Source organism: Lycorma delicatula, chromosome 13 (genome assembly GCF_047948215.1).
Source record: "Lycorma delicatula isolate Av1 chromosome 13, ASM4794821v1, whole genome shotgun sequence".
NCBI classification, from domain to species: Eukaryota; Metazoa; Arthropoda; class Insecta; order Hemiptera; family Fulgoridae; genus Lycorma; species Lycorma delicatula.
In genome coordinates, this window is record NC_134467.1 from 53,778,235 (window position 1) to 53,800,473 (window position 22,239).

At 37.4% G+C, this 22,239-nt stretch overlaps 1 protein-coding gene across 1 annotated transcript in view; it reads left to right on the plus strand.

The window, feature by feature from the left end:
• Positions 1-22,239, plus strand: part of Samuel (SAM-motif ubiquitously expressed punctatedly localized protein) — a 277,423-nt gene that overhangs the window by 135,289 nt on the left and 119,895 nt on the right. The gene's annotated exons all lie outside the window — the stretch shown is intronic.

The following is a 22,239-nucleotide window of genomic DNA, read 5'->3' on the forward strand; positions in this document are numbered from 1 at the left end:
TACAAGGGGAAGGGACATCGCGATTCGATCCGACTTTATCTCCTTTTTCTTAATTTAAATATATTGAATTATTAATTATTATTAAACTCCGATTGTAAAAAAAGTTTTACAGTAAACAATAACTCAATAATAACACTAAAAAAAATGAAAAAATATCTGAAGTTATTAATGAAATTAAATTTTATGTACTTTTCATTTTAAAAACATATGTACGTGTAATTTAATAAGCGTGCAAGGAAGTCAGGTGCTGTTTACATCAAATTTTTTTAAAATTAATGTTTATTATTATTTTATTTATTCGTTCATTCATTTATTTATTATATATTTTACCTTTGATGATGATCGTTTAACGATCGAAATGACCATCTACTGTAGATTTAGATCTTAGTTAAGTTTTTATTTTTTTTTAAACATTTTTTACATGTCCTTTCTAAACACTTAATATTAAATAAAAATTTTATATTACACGGCTGCTGTACGTAATGTTACTAGTAAGAGGACGTGCTTGCATTTGTATAACCTCCACACCGAAGAAAACTAATCGATTGCATTTTTTTTTAATATGATTTCATCCGTGATATAATAACGTCGTTTTTTTTTTAATTTACCTTATCAGAACAAACATCTGTATTTTTCCCAATAAAAAATAAATCAAGATATTAATAAAACGTATAGTTTTTAAGCGGCAAATTTGATTTTCATGAATGCCCACGCCACGTTCGGGGTGGTTCTAGCGTCACTGCGACGCATTTACGGCGACATCCCACATCCGCTGTTTTTCCTGTCATGGGGCCGGGGATTGGCTCGTGCCGGAAACGTACGGTGTTGTTTATTTATGAACGAATGGGATCCCCACTTCGGGTGGTTTTATCACAGGTCTTTGGTGATAAGCATGGGAAGATAGTTCATTTACGGCATTCTACCCCGGACGTTGTCGACAGCGGTACTGTTGCGGTTAAGGCGACTGGGCGCTCTTACGCTGAGTTACTTAAGACAGTTAAAGAATCGGTTGCGACGGAGGAAGTAGATAATGTGCTGTCGGTGAAACAGGGGCCTGCAGGATATTTGCGTATTCGGGTTGAGAGCGCTGATAAGGCGGTTGGGCTGAAGGCGGTTCTTCAGGATAAAGCTAAGGTCCTGCGTGTCGACATGAAGACGAGGGGCGATCGCAGGTCGGTGGTTCACCTACAGAATATAGAATATACCACGACTGAGGTGGAGATTACTGAGGCCATACGCCGAGCGGTTGGCGAGTCGGCCGAGTTTCGAGCGTCTTCGGTTCGTCAAGCTTATGGGGCGACGCAGAACGCCACCGTTGTTGACTATGTACGGTGTTGCGAGGAAACCGATTGAACACCGGGATGAGGTTGGCCGGGTGAATTGTCGGGCCTCCATGAAAGATCCTGATGGCAAATGTTATCGCTGTCAGGTCCTCGACCTGTCGCGGGACCGATCGCCCGACGTTGTGTTATAATTGCGGGCAAACGGGTCATCGGCGGGCCGCTTGTGGGAACCCGCGAGTATGCGTTATTTGCGGGAAGACGGATGAGTGTGCTGTGCTGCTCGCGGGCGAGTTGCTGTCTTGGTGTTTACAACCTTTGCGGAAGGCGAGTGTCGCCTAGCGTCTTGCTTTTCAGTTTTCTCCTACGCGGGGTGTTCCGGTTTATTGCAGTACCGTGAATGCCGGGGTATCAATGGGGTACTGGACAGCCCCTTGTGAAGTCGGCGTCTGTCCACGCTTTGGTGGGTGGCCGTCGATGATGAAACACGGGGACTCTGGTGCCCCGGAGCTGATAAGACCGAGCCTCGGCAAGTGTTGCGTGTAGGTCACGCTTATTAGAGGCAGGCGATTGAAAGACCGAGTGCCGGCGGAGTTGACCTTCGGGTCGCCTCCGTTTGAGCCGCAAGACCGAGTTCAGGCTTTCAGGGTGGGGTGGCTGGGTACGACTTTGTCGAACCTGGTGGCTTTGCACTGGGAGTAGGGGCAGGACAAGGAAATTAAGATCCTATCGGCGGGCCTGCCTGTCATGCCGGACTTACAGACGGTAGACGGGTAGGCTCGTTAAAGTAACGGATACTCCCCCGCGCTGTGTTTATGCTTCCCGTTGATCCAGTCTTAGGGAGGATAAAAAAAATTAAAAAAATTTGATTTTCGTGTAGTCAAAAATAAACGACTCCTCAATTTTTAGTTCTAATTTCAAAAAAAAAAATGTATATGTTGTAAAAAAAAATAAAATAAGATTCTGAAGGAGACAGCGGAAAAAAGACAGCAGGTATCTTTTGAAAGAACGAAATGCATAACCGACATAAAATCTAGAAATATATAGAATCGAATATTTAGAATCCAAATTTGGAAAAATCATGAAAACGGAGAAATTAAAGCACCTATCGAATGGATTAAATAAAGAAGCAAATACAGCGATGTTCAACAAAATGCAGAAAGTCTAAGCCTTGACAATGATTAAATACAACAATAAACGGTTATCAAGGACGGGTAACATTAGGCACAACACTGCAGTAATCCGACCTGCAGGATACGTAATATTTAATCAGAAAAAGTAAAAAAAATAGAAATTAGCGAGAAAAGGATACTTTTCTGGACCAGAAGGCTTGAAACGTCAAAAAATGAGCTCTACCTCAAAACGGACTTACTCGCTGTCACCGTATGAAAACGAAGGCCCAAGATTGATTCCTAACAGACTAACTGAGAGGATTTTTAACAAATGTATCGAGAGAAAACTAACGTCTTACGGTCTACAAAAATCAAAGAAGATTTCAGAATCGCAGGTGTCTCATACAGACACAGAAAACAGAAACGTAATCAGAGAGAACGTGCAAGACTACGAAGGAATAAAAAAAAGGAAATAAAGAACGTAGTAATTAGAAATCGGTCAGAAGAAAGAAACAATCGCGGCTTGAAAATGATGATTTGTTGGAAGAGTCGGTGACCGAGAGAAATTAAATACCGAACGTGATTCTATAGTGATCGGTGACGATCCAAAAAAAAGATACGGATCGATTTATTAAACAAAAGATAAAAACGAAGTTAAAAACCTAATAGGTATACGGGTAAAGTTTAGTATATTTTTATTTGCAGCTGCTGCTACCTTCACGCACGCGAGACCTATGTATTTGCGATTATAACCGTAATTTACAAGCGATTTACACTGTGTTACCGTCATTTTCTGAGGGCATTCTCCTAGCGAAAGTAATGAAACTAGTTCATATAGATATGGGTCCAGAAACGCTCTGTTAGCGAAAGATTTCGCCCTGATTCCTGGGCAAGGAGTGAATTTTTTTCCCCCTCTTGTAGATAATTATATTCTCTGCAAGTTTTGATAATAAATTTTACGCATTTATTAACCGTTTAACTAAGTTTTTTTATTACAAACGTAAAAAAACGTGCGTTTAGGAAATAAATTTTCTATTTTATTTCGGATATTATGAAAAGCACTACAGACCTGGTTGCGGAGCCTGTTTTAATCAATTTGTCAGGCCAAAATCCGTAAAAAAATCATGTTTAACCCTTAATTTGGGTTCCTAGAATTTCAGTACGGTTTTAGTTCACTCTTTGTTCAGGAATCAGGGCGAAAGCTTTCGGTAACGGATGGTTCCCGGACCCGTGTTTATATGAACTTTTTTCGTTATTTTTGCTAGGAGAATAAGCTCAGAAAGTGCCGTTAAATCACTGTATACAAATTGTTAATAAAATATGAAATCCTTAAATGACCTTTCAAAAAATGAAATTTGACGACCGCTGATATCTCGAAATCGACTATTTATCGGTAGAAGACTACCGTATCCCAGGGTTCTGCATGGAGAGCAACCCCGGAACATTTTAAATGCTAAGAGTAGGATTGGAATACATTATTTTAAAGGGTATTGAAAAAAATAAATTGTAAGACATATCGGCCAACCTTTTTTTTAACCTCTGGGTCTGCCGTTAGGTATTGCTTCAAAGGATGAGATGAATGGTTATTACCCCGAGTGAAAATGCCATGTCCGACTTAGATTCGAACCCGGGACCTCCGGATCAAAGGCCGAGACGCTACCACTCGTACCACGGAGGCCGGAATCGGCCAGCAACCTAACCTTACCGAAACGACAGCTATTTTAATTGTTTTTACAGCTAGTAAGAGTAAAGGAGTTTGATATCGTCAACCGATGGACTTTAAACGCAAAAAAATGTAGCAGATGCTGCTTCCACGTGAAAACGGATCTACGGATCTAGAGTGTACCGAAGATTACTTTTAAAACGTGGCTGTGAAAAATATTAAAGGTCGCCATTTCGGTTAGGATTGTCGTAAGCAGAAATTTTAACGACAAATGTTTTGTTTTTCAATGCCCTTTAAAATTATTTGTTTTAAAGAATTTGCTAAAATGTTACTTTTGTATGTTTAATCGTCGATAAATCTTTACTTCAGTAACATATGTTTGGTTTATTATTTCTTTTAATATAACTTTTTCATTATGTTTATGCGGTTAATAAATAGATATTTTATTTTGAGCGACCGTAATTAATTATTTAGACTTCACAGAGACCGGTCAGAATTCTAATACTAATAAAATCTTTTGCTACGGCATTTGTCTGAAGAATGAAGGAAAACCATTAAAAAAAACCTTAATCAGATAAGTGCCTATATATATTTGTAAATTAAAAATAAACAAGTAGGTGTAAAACATTAACAAATAACCGGACTATGAAATCCCACGTTGCAGTCAATTAAGTTATGTCGACAACGCTTTTATTACGTAACAAGAAACGATTCCTTGTAATACTAAAAAAAATTCGGAAACGTACACGGTCAAGTGAACCTGACGATTTTAAAAATTAAATAAAAAATGTAATTTACCTAAGTACGTTTTCAGATGTAATTACAACTAATACGAGTATTGATTGATATTTATTGGCGTATATTTACTTTTTAAATAGCATTTCAGACAAGTGTTATTCACCATTTTCTGTTCGTTCTTATAGCCTATCCCTCAAATTTGGCACCGTTGGTTGCATCATGTTGTCTGGGTTCGCTCTGATTTCTTCTTTACGATAGCTTTGAGTCGGTTAATGCTATTAATCTACCGATGAACTCTAGACTTTAGACTAATTAACCCCAGTCTCACACCGACAGGTCTGGAAAATGTGACGGCCGTGCTTAGCGGTAACCTGTACAAGTGACGCGTACAATGTTATAAAATAATAGAATAGCTTTTCTTAACGATACGTTTTTTCTTTTGTATTTTCTTTAAAAAAATAACAGTAAAACCTCTACCGAACCGGACAACAGAAATGTTATGGTATAACTCGATACAATACTTCGTTATTGTATCGAGTTATAATATTTCCGTCGGCTTTTTTAATAAATTACCGAAATATTTAAAAGAAATCTTCCTGACATTTTATTTAAATACAATTAAAATTTTTCTTTTACGAAACAATATTACTCTGTCGATTAATCTTTAAATAATACTAATTAAGAAAGTCTTTAAAAACCTGAATTTTTTTCATCTCCTTCAGATATATGCTTAAATAATTTTTAATACCGGATTCTAAGTCGTGAATTATTTTGTTATATCTAATATATTTACCTTAACGTTTCTTCGTAAATAATTTTTTTTTAATACTTTTATTTACAGTCACATCAAGAATTATAGTCATTAGCGACTATAATTCTTTTATAATTATATAATTCGATTATGATTAAATGTACATAATCATAAACAATAAACGAGAAACAATAAACACGACTAAGTAAAACCGCTAATCCCACTATCAGAGAGAAACCGCAACAATCTTTTTATCCATTCCTTCCGGTTTGGTAAACGCTTCACATTTCAGTCCAGGTCTAATTTTTGTCGAATAGTTCCAAATATTGGGCAATCTATGAGCGAGTGGTGTACGGACCATTTTACATTGCACACCTTATAGTTCTGCTAAGGAGAGCCAAATAGGGCGTGTGTAAGCCTATGTGTCCAATTCTCAGCCGAGTTAGGATGACTTTGTCTCTTCTGCTGCTTGAGATAAAAGGTTATCCCGGATGCTATGTAAGGCCGTGGGAGAACTTAGCAGCCAGAATTTATTCCATTGAGAACGTAGTTTAACGCGGACTGTTTTCATGAAGTCGCTCTCGCATGTTAATTCCACTCGGAGGCCATTTATTGTCGCTCTCTTGGCAGCTTCATCAGCCCATTCGTTCCCGAGGGGGCCGCAACGCCCAGGGACCCATACCACCACCGCAGTCTTATTTATTCTTGAGCGGGAAATTATTTGGACGATGGATTCAGATCGTCTGCAGCTCGAGCTCTCAAGCACACTCGTAAAGTCGGTAATTACCAGGAAGCTATCGTCACTATCAATCTCGATAACCCTTAAGACGGAGTAAATTGCATAGGCCTCGCAAAAGAACGCAGAGGAATAGGCACTAAGGTTATATATTTTCCCGGTGTCGGAGGATAATTGAACAGCCAGATTCGTCGGCCGAGACAGAGCCGTCTCTATAGATGTGAGTGTACCCGTTGTACTTTTTGGCCATTTCGCTAAATTGTTCTCTAGCAGGCTGGTAACGTGAGTCCCGTTTATGACTTCCAGATGGTAAGTATTCGATCTTTAGAGATACGCGCAACCAAAGAGCGCCCGCATCCTACTTCCTTTCCGAGAGTCCTCGGAGCAAGCAAATCTAGTTCCTGGAGATAGCGAAGCAGTCTGAGGTTGAAAGACTTCGGTAAGGACTACTTTCCCTCAATTAGTAGAGTGCGAGCGTGCCTGGTCCTTTGCCGTGAGCAGTTGGAGAGACGGGACTTGCTGATCGCATACTTGATAGTCTGGTATTTCCTCCTGTAATGTAATGGGAGTTCATAGGATTCCACTAGTAAACTTGGTATACGGGTAGCGGCAAGGGCCCCTATTGATATTCGAATGCAGGTATTATGCAGAGAGTCTAGTAGGCTCTCTTAATTTTTTCTCTTGCAGAGTCATACAGGATAGACTCGTATCCTAGCTTCGACAGAACAATGCTTCTATACGTGTTCAGAATGATCAGTACCCCGATTGCTAAATGATATTTGTTTAAGGACAGTAATTCTTCTTACACGATCAGCCTTAGTGTATTTAATGCTCGAAAAGTCAGCTTGTCATCAAAAGTCACATCTAGAACTTTAATCTCTTTTGTTCCCTTTATCTCATCTTCAACTAAGTTTAATTTCGTCTAGCTTTCTAGAAAAAAAAATAAATCTAAACTAAATTACCGACAATTTGAAACCGCTACGTTGTGCCCTTTGCGCTGAATTCAGCATTATTTCCCTAGTAGTTTCAATCTCCTTGTTTCTACAGGTGATAATGATTAGCGAAGATAATTTTTTTTACCGGCGGAGTGATCGTGTCAGCTACCCCCATTAATAACCACCAAGAAGAGCACCACGTTTAGGACAGATCCCGGAGAGAATCCATTTTTAATTTCAAAGACTTTTGAAAGCACCACCCCATTAGCTCTAACACGGATCGTCCGTTTGCTCAGCAAATTAGCTACAAAGTTCAACATATTCCCGTTAACACCATTCTGTAGTAAGATTTTTATCCTCTCTCTCCAAACCATTTCATAGGCCTTTTCAATATCTAAGGTCACTGCAAGGAGGTGCTTCTTAGAAGCAAATGTCTCACACACATCCTTCTGTGTAGATACTAGGTGATCCAAGGTAGATCTGTTTCCTCTGAACCCGTATTGATATTGGGAGAAGAATTTAATTCTTTCTAGATGCCATTTCAGTATGTTATTTATCATCTTCTCCATCACCTTGCAAAGGATGCTTGTTAAAGCAATCGGACGGTAGTTCTATGCTAAAGTGATTTCACGATTGGGTTTAGCCACAGGGCTAAGCCCTCCAGACGTTTGGAAACACTCCTTCCTCCAAGATAGTGTTGAACATGTGTATGAGGTGGTGGAGACCTCCGTCTGGGAGCTCCTGTATGAAGACAAATATTCCATCGAGTTCAGGACTAGAAGACTTTAAATTTGCAAGAACATCCCATAATTCACTCAAGGTTAGAGAGGCGTTCAGCTCCCGGTTGATGTTAGTATCCCACCGAAGAAATTCCTCTTAGCTGAATTCAGGGCTATTCTTAATCTTCAGAAAATTGTCGTCAAGGTTTGAGTCGTTCAAGTTCAGTAAACACCTGTCTCCCAGACTGTTCGCTATATTGAATTGGTTGTCGCGGCCATTCTCAACCAGATCGTGTACATGGTTGGAATTAAAGGTTCCTTTGATTTTGTTGATCCTGTTCCATATCTCACTTATGGGAGTGTGGCTGTTAAAAGCGATGTATAAAGAAAGCTTTAACTTTCTCTATATATCCTCCTAGCCTTCAAGGATGTTTTCTGTATTCCACAAAGGTTACCTCATTCCGATGCCGTTTGTATTTGTTGAACGCATTCTTTGACGCTCGTATCGCTAATTTGCATTCGTTTTCCACCAAGGATTACGTTTTTTACCAGTTAATCCAGGCTTTTTGGGTATACTGAACTCAGTAGGGCCCATTACAAGATTCTCAAAGTCCCTAACTTATTCATTTACTTGTGCCCCGTCGCCTGTCTGATGTAGACCTCCAACGTCTTCAGAAATCATTTCCTTAAATCTATTCCAGTCAGCGTGCTGTAATAGTCATCTAGGGTTCACTCTTCTTGGAATATTGGTTACTTTGCTGTATTTAATCGCCACCTCAATAGGGAAATGGTCATTGCTATATAGTTCCTGTAGGAATTCCCATTCATAGAGGTGGACTGATGAGGCGTCACATATGGTTAAGTCGATAGAACTAAAGTCACGTGTAAGTCGAGGTTGTGTATGTGTGCCTAGGTTTAGGAAAACAAGTTCCGGACTCTCGAGAAATCTTTTCACTAACTTACCTCTATCATCCAACCTATTCCAGCCGCAGTTGATGGTGTGGACATTAAAATCCCCCGTCACTAGAAACGGTTTGAGCAATTGCCTAACTCTGTCTGTTACTTCCTCTGCAGTAAACTCCCGACTGCTAAGGTAGATATTACATATTGCAAATGACAGCCACAGCTTCAAGTCTAGTATGTAGATGAATTTCTTTACAGATTAGTCGATCGCTGATGCAGTGGCCACACCACTGCTGGCGTGGATAACGTCCAATATGTTTTTTTGAGAACAGCGTTATAACCCTTCAGTGCTGCATATTGGTTATCCTTAAAATTAGGCTCTTGAAGGCATATCAGAGTCGGTCCCACCGATTAATAAGAAACTGAAAATTTTTCTCTCTGGGGGTGGAACCCATTAATATCCCGTTGTAGTATTGAGTCACTGATATGGTGAATATTGCCTGTGTATGATAAATTCTACGTGGACAACTATACATTTGGATCGGCTAGCGGGCTATCGGCAAGAAGCATCTCATCGCTGCTGTCGTTGCAATACTCATCGGACATGCTCGTAACTTAAGCAGCCTATATGGACTCATTAGCCGAAACGTGTCCCGCCAATTTGTTTATTACGCTCATAAACCTATTTTTAATACTCCTTTCCGGTACTTTCAGGTATGTTTCTTGAAAAATATGTATGAGTTCCATCGTATTAGACGTGTATTCTACTGATAGCTGCAGCACCGCTGAGTTTCCCTTGAAGTGTTCCAGGAAGCTTTTTAAGTCAACATAGTTCAGGACGTATGGGTTGCCTTTGGCTTGTAAGATTTTCACTAGGGATTCTAGTCCCCCATCAAGTTTGTCATTATCCTTTTTTGGGTTCTTTGATTTTATTTTACTGAATATTCTCTAGTTTGGATAATTGCTCGGTATTTCCGCTGGGTTCCTGATGTCTACCCGACGGTCGTCAGAGCTAGAATTGGTGGTCAACGCCCTCATCTGCGACTTACTCGGCGCGTCCGGTGGTTGATAGAAACTAGGAAAACCGCCCTCTGAATCCCGACGGTTTGAATCCCTTCCGACGGTTTGAAGACGCTTCTAGATCGCAAGGGTTTTCTTCTTGTAAGTTGAAATTTTTCGCTACATGCCCCGATTGTTTTCAGAAGAAGCATGATACAGCATCGGCCGAGACATATATCCAGTACTGCGAATCATCGTAGGTTAGGTCCATGGTACTTAGTAACTTGGTAACATCGTCAGGATGTACGTATACCTGACGACGAAAACTCAGGACATGTTCGTAGCCCGGTTCTGGGACAACGACACGCAGGAAGGTTATAGCCGATCCAAGGCGGATATTAAAGCGTTTAAGTTCCTCCTCTAAAATCTCATTTGGAATAACCGGGCACACAGTAGAGGGGACTACTCGTTTAAATTCGGTCAACAAGGGGCGAATCTCCAGAATGCGAGCGCCAGCATTAACTTTACTGTTTTTGGTCGATGATCGATTTAATAAGATCACCGTTCGCCAGGTAGATACACACTCATTTCATGGAGATCTTGGATGTATATAAGATATTTTTGGAAGCGACTAATCTACCGATGGCCACGATGTACGTACTGATCGGAATATCCCGTATGGCGTCTAGTACTACGGCTTGATTTTTATCGGGGTAAATTAGTTTTTGGGCTACGGTGCCGTAACTCTCTGATTTCTTCATCTGTTCAGTAAGACGGGCGTCATTTCCTGAACGACGGTTCACTCGACGGTTTATTGTTATTATTCCAGGCTATGTTATTGTTATTATTCTACGAGTCGGAGCGTGGAATGTTAGAAGTTTAAAAAAGGTTGGTAGGCTAGAAAATTTAAAAAGGGAAATGGATAGGATAAATTTAGATGTAGTAGGAATTAGTGAGGTTCGGTGGGAAGAGGAAGGCGACTTTTGGTCAGGTGATTTTAGATTAATTAACTCAGCTTCAAATAATGGGCAGGCAGGAGTAGGGTTCATAATAGTAGAGTATTTAAAAACGCATAGTGATAGAATCGTTGTAATAAGGATAAATTCAAAACCTAAACCGACAACGATTGTTAACGTCTATATGCCTACAAGCGCCCATGATGATGATGAGGTAGAGTGTGTATACGAAGAGATTGATGAAGCAATTAAACACGTAAAAGGAGATGAAAATTTAATAATAGTTGGAGATTGGAATGCAAGCATTGGAAAAGGCAAGGAAGGAAATGTAGTGGGTGAATACGGGCTGGGCAAAAGGAATGAAAGAGGGCACCGACTTATAGAGTTTTGCACGAAGTATAATTTAGTAATTGTCAACACCCAATTTAAAAATCATAATAGAAGAATATACACTTGGAAAAAGCCAGGCGATACTGCAAGGTATCAGATAGATTATATCATGGTTAAGCAAAGATTTAGAAATCAACTCGTTGACTGCAAAACTTACCCTGGAGCAGACATTGATAGCGACCATAATTTGGTGATAATGAAATGAAGATTGGGGTTTAAAAACCTGAAGAAAGGGTGTCAGATGAATCGGTGGAATTTAGAGAAGCTTGAGGAAGAGGAGGTAAAGAAGATTTTTGAGGAGGACATCGCAAGAGGTCTGAGAAAAAAGATAAGGTAGAAAATGTAGAAGAAGAATGGGAGAATGTTAAAAAGGAAATTCTTAAATCAGCAGAAGTAAACTTAGGCGGAATAAAGAGAACTAGCAGAAAACCTTGGGTTTCAGACGATATATTGCAGCTGATGGATGAACGTAGAAAATATAAGAATGCTAGTGATGAAGAAAGTAAAAGGAACTATCGGCAATTAAGAAATGCTATAAAGAGGAAGTGTAAACTGGCGAAAGAAGAGTGGATTAAAGAAAAGTGTTCAGAAGTGGAAAGAGAAATGAACATTGGTAAAATAGACGGAGCATACAGGAAAGTTAAGGAAAATGTTGGGGTACATAAATTAAAATCTAATAATGTATTAAACAAAGATGGTACGCCAATATATAATACGAAAGGTAAAGTCGATAGATGGGTGGAATATATTGAAGAGTTATACGGAGGAAATTAATTAGAAAATGGTGTTATAGAGGAAGAAGAGGAAGTTGAGGAAGATGAAATGGGAGAAATAATACTGAGATCTGAATTTAAGAGAGCATTAAAAGATTTAAATGGCAGAAAGGCTCCTGGAATAGACGGAATACCTGTAGAATTACTGCGCAGTGCAGGTGAGGAAGCGATTGATAGATTATACAAACTGGTGTGTAATATTTATGAAAAAGGGAATTTCCGTCAGACTTCAAAAAAAGTGTTATAGTCATGATACCAAAGAAAGCAGGGGCAGATAAATGTGAAGAATACAGAACAATTAGTTTAAGTAGTTATGCATCAAAAATCTTAACTAGAATTCTATGCAGAAGAATTGAGAGGAGAGTGGAAGAAGTGTTAGGAGAAGATCAATTTGGTTTCAGGAAAAGTATAGGGACAAGGGAAGCAATTTTAGGCCTCAGATTAATAGTAGAAGGAACATTAAAGAAAAACAAATCGACATACTTGGCGTTTATAGAGCTAGAAAAGACATTCGATAACGTAGACTGGAATAAAATGTTCAACATTTTAAAAAAGTTAGGGTTCAAATACAGAGATAGAAGAACAATTGCTAACATGTACAGGAACCAAACAGCAACAGTAACAATTGAAGAACATAAAAAAGAAGCCGTAATAAGAAAGGGAGTCCGACAAGGATGTTCCCTATCTCCGTTACTTTTTAATCTTTACATGGATCTAGCAGTTAATGATGTTAAAGAACAATTTAGATTCGGAGTAACAGTGCAAGGTGAAAAGATAAAGATGCTACGATTTGCTGATGATATAGTAATTCTAGCCGAGAATAAAAAGGATTTAGAAGAAACAATGAACGGCATAGATGAAGTCCTACGCAAGAACTATCGCATGAAAATAAACAAGAACAAAACAAAAGTAATGAAATGTAGTAGAAATAACAAAGATGAACCACTGAATGTGAAAATAGGAGGAGAAAAGATTATGGATGTAGAAGAATTTTGTTATTTGGGAAGTAGAATTTCTAAAGATGGACGAAGCAGGAGCGATATAAAATGCCGAATAGCACAAGAAATATAATTTGTTTACATCAAAAATTAATTTAAATGTCAGGAAAAGATTTTTGAAAGTATATGTTTGGAGTGTCGCTTTATATGGAAGTGAAACTTGGACTATCGGAGTATCTGAGAAGAAAAGATTAGAAGCTTTTGAAATGCGGTGCTATAGGAGAATGTTAAAAATCAGATGGGTGGATAAAGTGACATATGAAGAGGTATTTTGACAAATAGATGAAGAAAGAAGCATTTGGAAAAATATAGTTAAAAGAAGAGACAGACTTATAGGCCAAATACTAAGGCATCCTGGAGTAGTCGCTTTAATTCTTGGAAGGACAGGTAGAAGGAAAAAATTGTGTAGGCAGGCCACGTTTGGAATATGTAAAACAAATTGTTAGGGATGTAGGATGTAGAGGGTATACTGAAATGAAACGACTAGCACTAGATAGGGAATCTTGGAGAGCTGCATCAAACCAGTCAAATGACTGAAGACAAAAAAAAAAAAAATTCCAGGCTGCTTGTAATCTGTCTCCTTCCGATACGTTTTCACATATTATTACTTGGTCGTTCGTACTTGTAACTGTTCCCTTATACTCAGAAGAAACGGCAGAGTCGGAATGTCTGTTTACGATGATCAGCCGAGCCGAGCGTCGAATTAGCCGAACTTAGTAGGTTACGTTGGAGTTAGCTAGTTGTTCGTTATTTACGACCTAGCGGGCTATTTTAAATATTATTTAATACTCACCGGCTCCACGACCGGATTAAACACAAATAATGTCGCTTACCAAATTCACAATTCAACTAATACACAGAAAACAGGTCGCTCAAAGATACGCAAGAAACACATCACGCAAAAAACCTCATAAATAATTAATATGAACTTTAATCGTGCGTATTTTTTTTTGTAATAATTTATCATCTTTAATTACGATTTACATTATATAACGATTCGATTTATATAATATATTATCACGTTCCGTTCAAAATAGAAGTTTTGTCTATAGATAAATATAAAATTACGGTGTTAAAAAATGAAAAGGTAAATGGATGTAAAAATAAGTCAGACGAGGGAAAAAAAAATAAATACACAATACACAGATTAATAAAAATAAAAACAGAATATAATATTAGATATTTTAGTCACAATGCATAGTCAAGTTCACGCTTATCTTCTTCTTATTCCGTGTTTAATACAATTTTTATTATTTAAGGCCAATACTGTTCGTAAAAAGAAATGTTACGGTATAATTTGGATAACCTCCGACATTTTATTTGTGTGTATGTGTATGAGTCTATCAAAGCAATGTATAGGTATAGAATTATATAATAAGGAAGGCGTTGGTGAATAATACGGATCGGATTCTAGTTATTAAAAAGGTAATAGGATATTGTGATCTGTAAAGTATTGAATCATCCGAACGAAACGAAACAACTGAACAGTCCTTTAGTTCAAGGATAAAATATAGGCTGATAATATTAATAATAATAAAAATGACTGATCGAAAAAGGTACGCTGTTTAATACATTCCAGACCTTGGTACAGCCTTATTGTGTTTATAGAAACGCGTACGCACGGTAATCGTTGATTAACTATAATCTGTAAGTAGCTAGGAAACGCCTCTTGAGTTAAAATACAATTGAAATAAAAAACATCGACGACGATCCCGTTAAACTCTCTAAACATTTATAAAGTGTAAAATTTAGATAATATTAAAAATAAAAAATTTAAAAACAAAGAAAGAGGATACGAAATAAGTTTATTAAAATTCTAAATACGAAAACTAAAAAAACGTTTAAAAAATAAAAATTTAAAGAAAGATTATTTTTAAAAAGTTTATATCGTTAAATAATAATCTTCTGATATTAGTATTTAAAAAAAAAATTAAATCAATTATTAAAAAACACTACAAAAAGAGTAATTCTACTTTTTTTAATTAAAAATAGAAGTAGTTGCCGATTAAAATGAAAAAAAAAAGAAGTAAATATTGTGTTAGGTGATCCCAATCGAAAGGATTAAGTTAGATTCCGTAGTCTACACTGAACTGAAAATCAGATACTCTTTTCAATTTCTTAGCGATAGTTTTTAATACATAGATTTTACCTAAACTTTTATAATTGAACTTTTTTTGTTTTTATTATAACGTTACAGTAATTTTACGATCTGTTAAGAATTAAAATTGAACGATAAGTAAATAAACTTAATTTGGAACGAACATTAAGAAGCTACAGATCCAGTGATTTGTAACTTGAAAGTTAACGATGAAAGGAAATGAAATTAAAGAGGACTTCGTGAAGCCGGATTATAAAACCACTTAGTCGGCGGTAAACAGAACGTATAACATGAGTCCGAGAACGCTTCCTTGAGATACCCCTGATTTTATTAGGAACAAATCCGTTAAAAATTCTTTACGTTTAACTTGAAAATATCTATATTCTAGGCAAGATTTTAGCATTACATAGAAAACATACGGTAACACCTTTTTAATTTACAGACCAACCCTAGTGCCAAACTTTGTCAAAAGCTTGACTGACATCGAGGAAAACTGAATTTTTAAACGGTATTTTTTGTTGTCTAGAGCGTTATTTGTAACGTTAACAATTCTGTTTGCTTGCTCCACAGTAGCTTGTCTCTGCCTAAGCCCAAATTGGTGATTTGGAATTTGGTCGTTTACGAACTGCTTCGTTCTTTTTAAAAAGAGCTTTTCAAACGCTTTAGAGAGCACTGAGAGCAGGCTGATAGGCCTATAAGATTTAACATTTGTCGGTTCTTTAACCGGTTTCGGTAAAACAATTATTTTTTGAAATTTTCCACGGATTAGCAAAACGACAAATTCGAATAACAGGAAAAGGAGAAATCAAATATTTGGAAATTTTCCTAATTTCATTTGTATCCGTTTCGATATTACAGGGCTGGAACTCGTCGGAAAAGTGCTCGGCAAATGAGTTCGCCTTTTCTTGAAAACTTCTCGATCGTGTTCTGTTATTTTTACGGCGAGGAGGAATAGACTACCGGGGTCTCTTGAACGAGTTTTAACTTCCATAAAGTATATTCAGCAGACTGCCTATCAGAAATATATTCAATCTAACATTGAAACTAAATGTTTTTAAAAGTTTGAATTAATCTTTTTATTTCTTGACAAGCTCTGTTAAATCTTCGCTTACCAGCAGAGTAACGAGTTCTCTGCCATACGCGTTGCAGTCTCCGGCGTTCTTCTACCTTTTTTCTGATGAAGACCGGGTATGTATTTTGAGCTGGGGGAGCAGAATCCAAATCGGGAGTGGAGGCTTACGACGCTGACTGAATCGATTTGGTCAATTCGTGTACTGCATTATCCATATCGGCCGGTGATTTTAAAGGCACGTCCAACCTTGTATTTCCCTCCAAAAAATCTTGAAAACGTCGTTTACCGGTCAATTTATTAAACAGTGTGGGAGTTCCAGCGGTTGGCATAACGTCAAAAGATATCGTAGGCGCAACAGGTGAATGATCTGACGGCAAGTCAAACTGAGGTTCAGCATGTTAATAGTTTTCAGAATACCTTTGAAAATAGAAAAATCCAGGAGATCTGAAATTTTATTAAGATCTGTAGGCCAGTAGGTCGGTTTTCCAGAAGACAAACACTCCAATTTATTGTCGATTATTGATCTGAAAAGTTGCCTGTCTTTTAGTGAAGTTAGTCGCGATCCCTGGTGTAGGTGCTTAGAATTCCAATCTACACCGCAGATGAATCTCGGACCCAAGGATCTAAAGAATGCTGTAAACCGATCCGCCTTCACAGCATGCCTTTGCGGGCGATAAACGGAAGAGACAGAAAATTGTGATCGTTCATCGTGAACAACCACAGTAGTGGCTTGTGAAAAGTCCTTTTTGCGTTCAAACGATATAAAGTGAGAAAAAGTACTTTTAATAATAACAGCAGTACCGCCGTGTGCATTCCCTGACGGGTGTTTGGTGCTGTATATTGTATAGCCGTGAAACTTGACCAAATGTCTATCGGCAAACCTTATTTCAGGTATAAGCATTATGTCTATCTTATTAATATTTAAAAAAATTTTAAATCTAGTTTTTTATGAGATAGCCTGTTAGCGTTCCAGATCGCTAGTCTGAAAGAGTTGTTCATTTTTCTCAAGACGATTTACGACTAGTCCGATCATTATATCCATTTTATTTTCAAGAATTCGCTCAAATGTTTGAAACATACGGTCCACGACATTCATGAGCCCGTGAAAATTTTGGTTATCAATAGTTTGTTGATTACAGGGACTACTCGTTTTAACCTTTTCAGCGTAGGTAGGACCAGAAATATTCAGCCTATTATTATCGTTATCACTAACATTATTGCTATTACGATTATGAAAATCATTGTTACTCGAATTAGTTACACGAACAACTATTTCCTCTTTTAGCACTTAGATTGTTATTATTGACATTAGTATAAACGTTGCGTTGACAACGTCTGAATCGAACCTTTCTTTTTTAATATACGGAGCTTCAGAGCTTACAATTATATAGTTGAGAGATCTCACGTCAAAAATTTCTTTATTATTAGATTTGGGCTCCAAATCTACAAAGTAAAGTGGCAGCGGTTCCTTCGTTTTATGATGTAGAACGTTTCTAACGTCGTGGCCTAACTGCGTCAATTAATTATCTTCCGAATTATGCGTGTCTCGCATGACCACTCCATTTGGTCTTTCATGTTTAAGTTTATAAGTATAGCGACTGATATTGTTTTCAAACATTTTTGACCTAATAATTGTATACGTTTCAATATCAACCGGCAGAACTATTACCGTGTAGCCCGATTTCGTTGTTGTCAGTTTATATTTAACATTACAATTAGGAAATAATTGTTACAGAAAATTGTTCAATTCGGTTATCGCATTAACGACTGTTACAAAACTAGGCTCGGGTTTTAATGTTTTTGCAGGAAGACCTTCGTTGTCAACAATTTTTTGTAGAAGACTAAATTTATTTGACGTAGGAACAGCAAAGGTAGATGGACCGGCTGATTGTGCGCGAATATTAGGTTAAGTATAATTTGTGCGTTGACGTTTTTTTGCGACAGGAATTTTACCGTTCTGCCGTCTGACATTTTCGTTTTGTATGCGCAATACTGGTATTGCTTGGCAGGGAGGGTTTTCCTCACTAAAATCCGTATATCACTTTCACTCTCTGCTACTGAAAAAGCTATCGTGCTATCGATAATGTCGTCACTAATTAACTTACGCCGCACCGATTTCCGAGGGTCCCTGTCAGAACGCTTTACCCTGCCAGGGACAGCGGTCCCTGTCCGCGTATTCTTTTACCTTGTAGGTTAGGGTTTACATGCGATGATTCGCCGTTGCTCGGAGTAACAGCTTGTAGTCGATCAATAGCAACTCGCTACGGATGGTTTTTTTAACCTCCGGATCCACCGTTAGACATTCTTCAGAGGATGAGATGAATGATTTGTAGCGCGTGTGAACACGCCATGCCTGACCGGGATTCGAACACGGAACCTCCGGATGAAGACCTAGACGCTACCACTCGCGCCACGGAGGCCGGCGCTATGGTGGTTATGTCGGTTATTCAAAAACGACAACGTAAAAATATTCCTTCTTGAGACAAAAGTAAGATAATAAGGCACAATATAATCTACAGAAAATATAGTCTACGAGATAATACCTGGTTATACTTGGTATAAGATAAATTTTCACTAAAACTCACTAGACACGTCTGTCTTACACAGTAATTACATAAAATAATTTTTTAATAAATATTACAGAACGTAAATGAATAATCGATTCAAAACGTATTAAAAAATAAATTCGACCGCGGGTATTAAAACAATGTAATCGAATCGGTAAACCTAAGCGGATGAGAACGCAAATTCGTTTGAAATGACGTGAAATATACGCGTTAGAAGAAAAAGAAAGGAAATTCTTGAGAAAAATCCTAGGATCGATAAAAATAGGCGAAAAAATACGAATTCAGAAGCGATAATAATGTTTACGTATTCGATGAACGTCAGATTCCATTAGAAAAAGGAAAGCCGAATTCTTCGTCCTTTTTATTGGAGTGAAAGTGCTCGCAAAAAGATCTACCTCGTTTACGACAAAAAGAAAAATCAAGAAATCGGTTCAAAAATCCCGAAAAAAATATCTAAAGAAATAATAAAGGACAGAACAACGTTCAGAAAATCGGTACAAGATTTGAAAGGTTCCTAAGAGTAGGAGAAAAAAGAAACCGACAACTTCCGGTCAGAAGAGAGAAGACAAAAAACGAAAGAACGAAGAACTATCGGGAGACTGTAAAAGGTTTCTTGCATAATATAGAGAAACGTACGCAAAATGTCCCTTAACTCGGCCAAACTCAAAAATAAGTCGACTTAAGAAAAAGAAGACTCGCCGTTTAATGTATTAATTCTTAATTTGACGCCGAATTCAAAAGGTGAAAATTTACAGTATTACTTCTTTTTGTTTAATTTTTTTTTTTTACATTTTTAATGACCGTTCTTACGATACAAAATTATTGAAAAACGCCCGTCGTATTCCGATATGCGCAACTTTTGGAAAAAAATATCAGGCGTTTTAATCGTCGAACGGGTGCTCGCCGGATGGATGAATAAGGTTTGATGAAGAGAATACATTTTTATCGCTTTATTTACTTTTCCAAAAAACTTCTAATAAACTATTTTTATTTTTTTTATTTTCACGTCCCGATAAAAAACAAATGAAAACGACACGAAAATGTTGTTTTACGTATATTTAATCGCAAAATTTGATCGTTCTAATCGAGTAAATCTTATGATTTTCTACTATATTTTTTGACGACGCTTAACACAGCGCAGTCATTCGCCATGTTATATGGCGTTCAGCGCGATTAAAAGTAATCGCTCGATCGGATGAACTCAATTAAAAAATTAAAAGGATTAATATACAAATATTAACCCAAAAAAAATTATAAACTATAATAAAGCGAGCGAAAGAAGAAAGGTTAGTAAAACGACTGTAAAAAGATAAATACGTTCAGAAGAAACTAACGTAAAAACAAAAGAAAAAAAGTTAAGTTTGTTACGCTAAAAAGCGCGCCGACAAGTCTGCCAACAGTTGTCAGTTTTTATATGAAGCTTACCATTTATTACTATTATTATTGCTTTGTAAATTCTTAGTTTTTTATGTGCGGTATTTTCTGTTTTTGTTTATTTCGTTTGATGGTTTTTTAAGTCTGTATTAATGATGGCCGGACAGTTTTTTATATATGCATACAGAGACGTATAACATCACGAAAGGTTGCGGTTTATGTTATTTCATAATAGAATCTGAATTTATAATTTCTTTAAGGAAAATTTAGAAGGTATGAGGAAATTACCGCGTCATCGTATAATCTTTAACGATAAAATATTCTCTAATAATGGACGGTTCTACAGGTGAACGATTTAAAGCCGAACCCTAAACACCTAAAACCGGTGCGACGGGTAACATTTTACGGACGAGATCAAAAAATTAAAACGTAAATTAAATTAAAGTTTGTATTTACATTAGCAAAGGTTTACGTATCGAACGTATTTTTACAGAAGATGTTCAATGCGAGCGTCCTATATAACGATAGACTTTGCGCTCGAGTGATCGATATTGACGCAAAACGTTATCGTCAATGCCGTCGATTTCTTGTCGATTGTTCGTCTTCAGTTCATCGATAGTGCGGTGATCGATTAACCGATCCTATCTTTCAAATATTTCCCTAAGAAAATCTCAATTAGGCAAATTTGGGGAACACGGAGGCCACCGCCCTCTGCAGACAGAACGCGTGGTAGTGTAGCATTTGATATGCCACGCGTTACTTTGTCTTGTTGGAAAAAGCCGTACATGTTTTCTCTGATCTGTTAACCGTGCGTAGAATTCTTCGAATATAGTGCGGTACACTTCCGTACGGACAGTCCGTTCAAAAAATACGGTCCCGCTATATTATTAACAGGAACACCACATCGAATCCCGATTTTGTCATCGTGAAGCGAACTATCAAACATCCGATGAGGATTTTCAGTCGTGCGATTTAACATCCCCGCATAAATGAAACCGCGCCTCGTCTGACATGAAGTACAGCATCGGGTCTACCTGTTCGTCGACAGTGTTTCTGAGAAGCCGGTGACAATAATTAAGACGTTTCTTAATTTATTGAACAGATTTTACACCGTTCGTTTTCAAATTTAAATCTTGAAGAATCTTACGACAAGATGCGTATTTACACCGCTTTGTTGTGTTAATTTACTTATAGATTTTTTCGGACCGGCAGAAATTCTTCTTTGAATATCGACTACGGGCTCTGGAGTCCTAACGGAAGGTCGCCGATTTCGTTTTGCGTTTGATACCGATCCTTTTGTACGCGACGTTTTAACTGACTGTCTTTGCAGGGCCTGTGACATCTTAGGACCGGCTCGACATAAATTCTTCGAAATAGTCCAAAAGATTTCTTTCTATGGGACATTGATGCCGTTAAATTTTGGATGAGATTAAAAGTTGTGAGGGGTAGTTTTCGCCATCGATAACGTTTTATTTTTTTGTAAAGCGGTCGTAAAAAATCGATTTTTAGTAATACGTAAGTACTAATTATTAAATTATCTAAAATTCAAACGTTTTAAGTCGATCGGATTTAGGCGAGAACGGATACTCCATATTATATTCAATAGGTTTTCATCTCGTACCTCGTAAAAATAGAGGGTGAATGGATGTCGTACTTAAAATATAAACTTTTTACACTTTAATTTTAAAAACTGAAAATTAATCTTACGGGGATCAAAAAGTGTCGCACTCTCCTTAATTAAAAATATTTGAATTTCTAATAATTTATTTGTTTTTCACGATGCAGTTGTTATTAAAAATATTATACGAGGTAGCCGTGGAAGGTATTATACGAGGAAGGGAAACGGGATCCTTTTTTTGAAAAAAAAGTGTTGAATTTTTAGCAGTTATACTATAAATACGCTTTAATATTAAAAATGAAAACTCAAGGGGTCAAATCGGCTCTAAATGTTTTTACTGAACGTTTTGATTTTCTTTCGTAATTGTACCCTAATACCGCATAAATAAGCGCTTAATATTTTCAAACCCTACGGCGTATTTCAGAATAAAAATCGGTCCAGGGCGAAACCGGGAATGTTATGTAACCCTTGTCCTGCTTTTTAGTCTTATTCTAAAAGCGACATTAGAAATACAAGTTTATTTCGAAATGCATTTGTTTGTATCTTCGATGTCTACC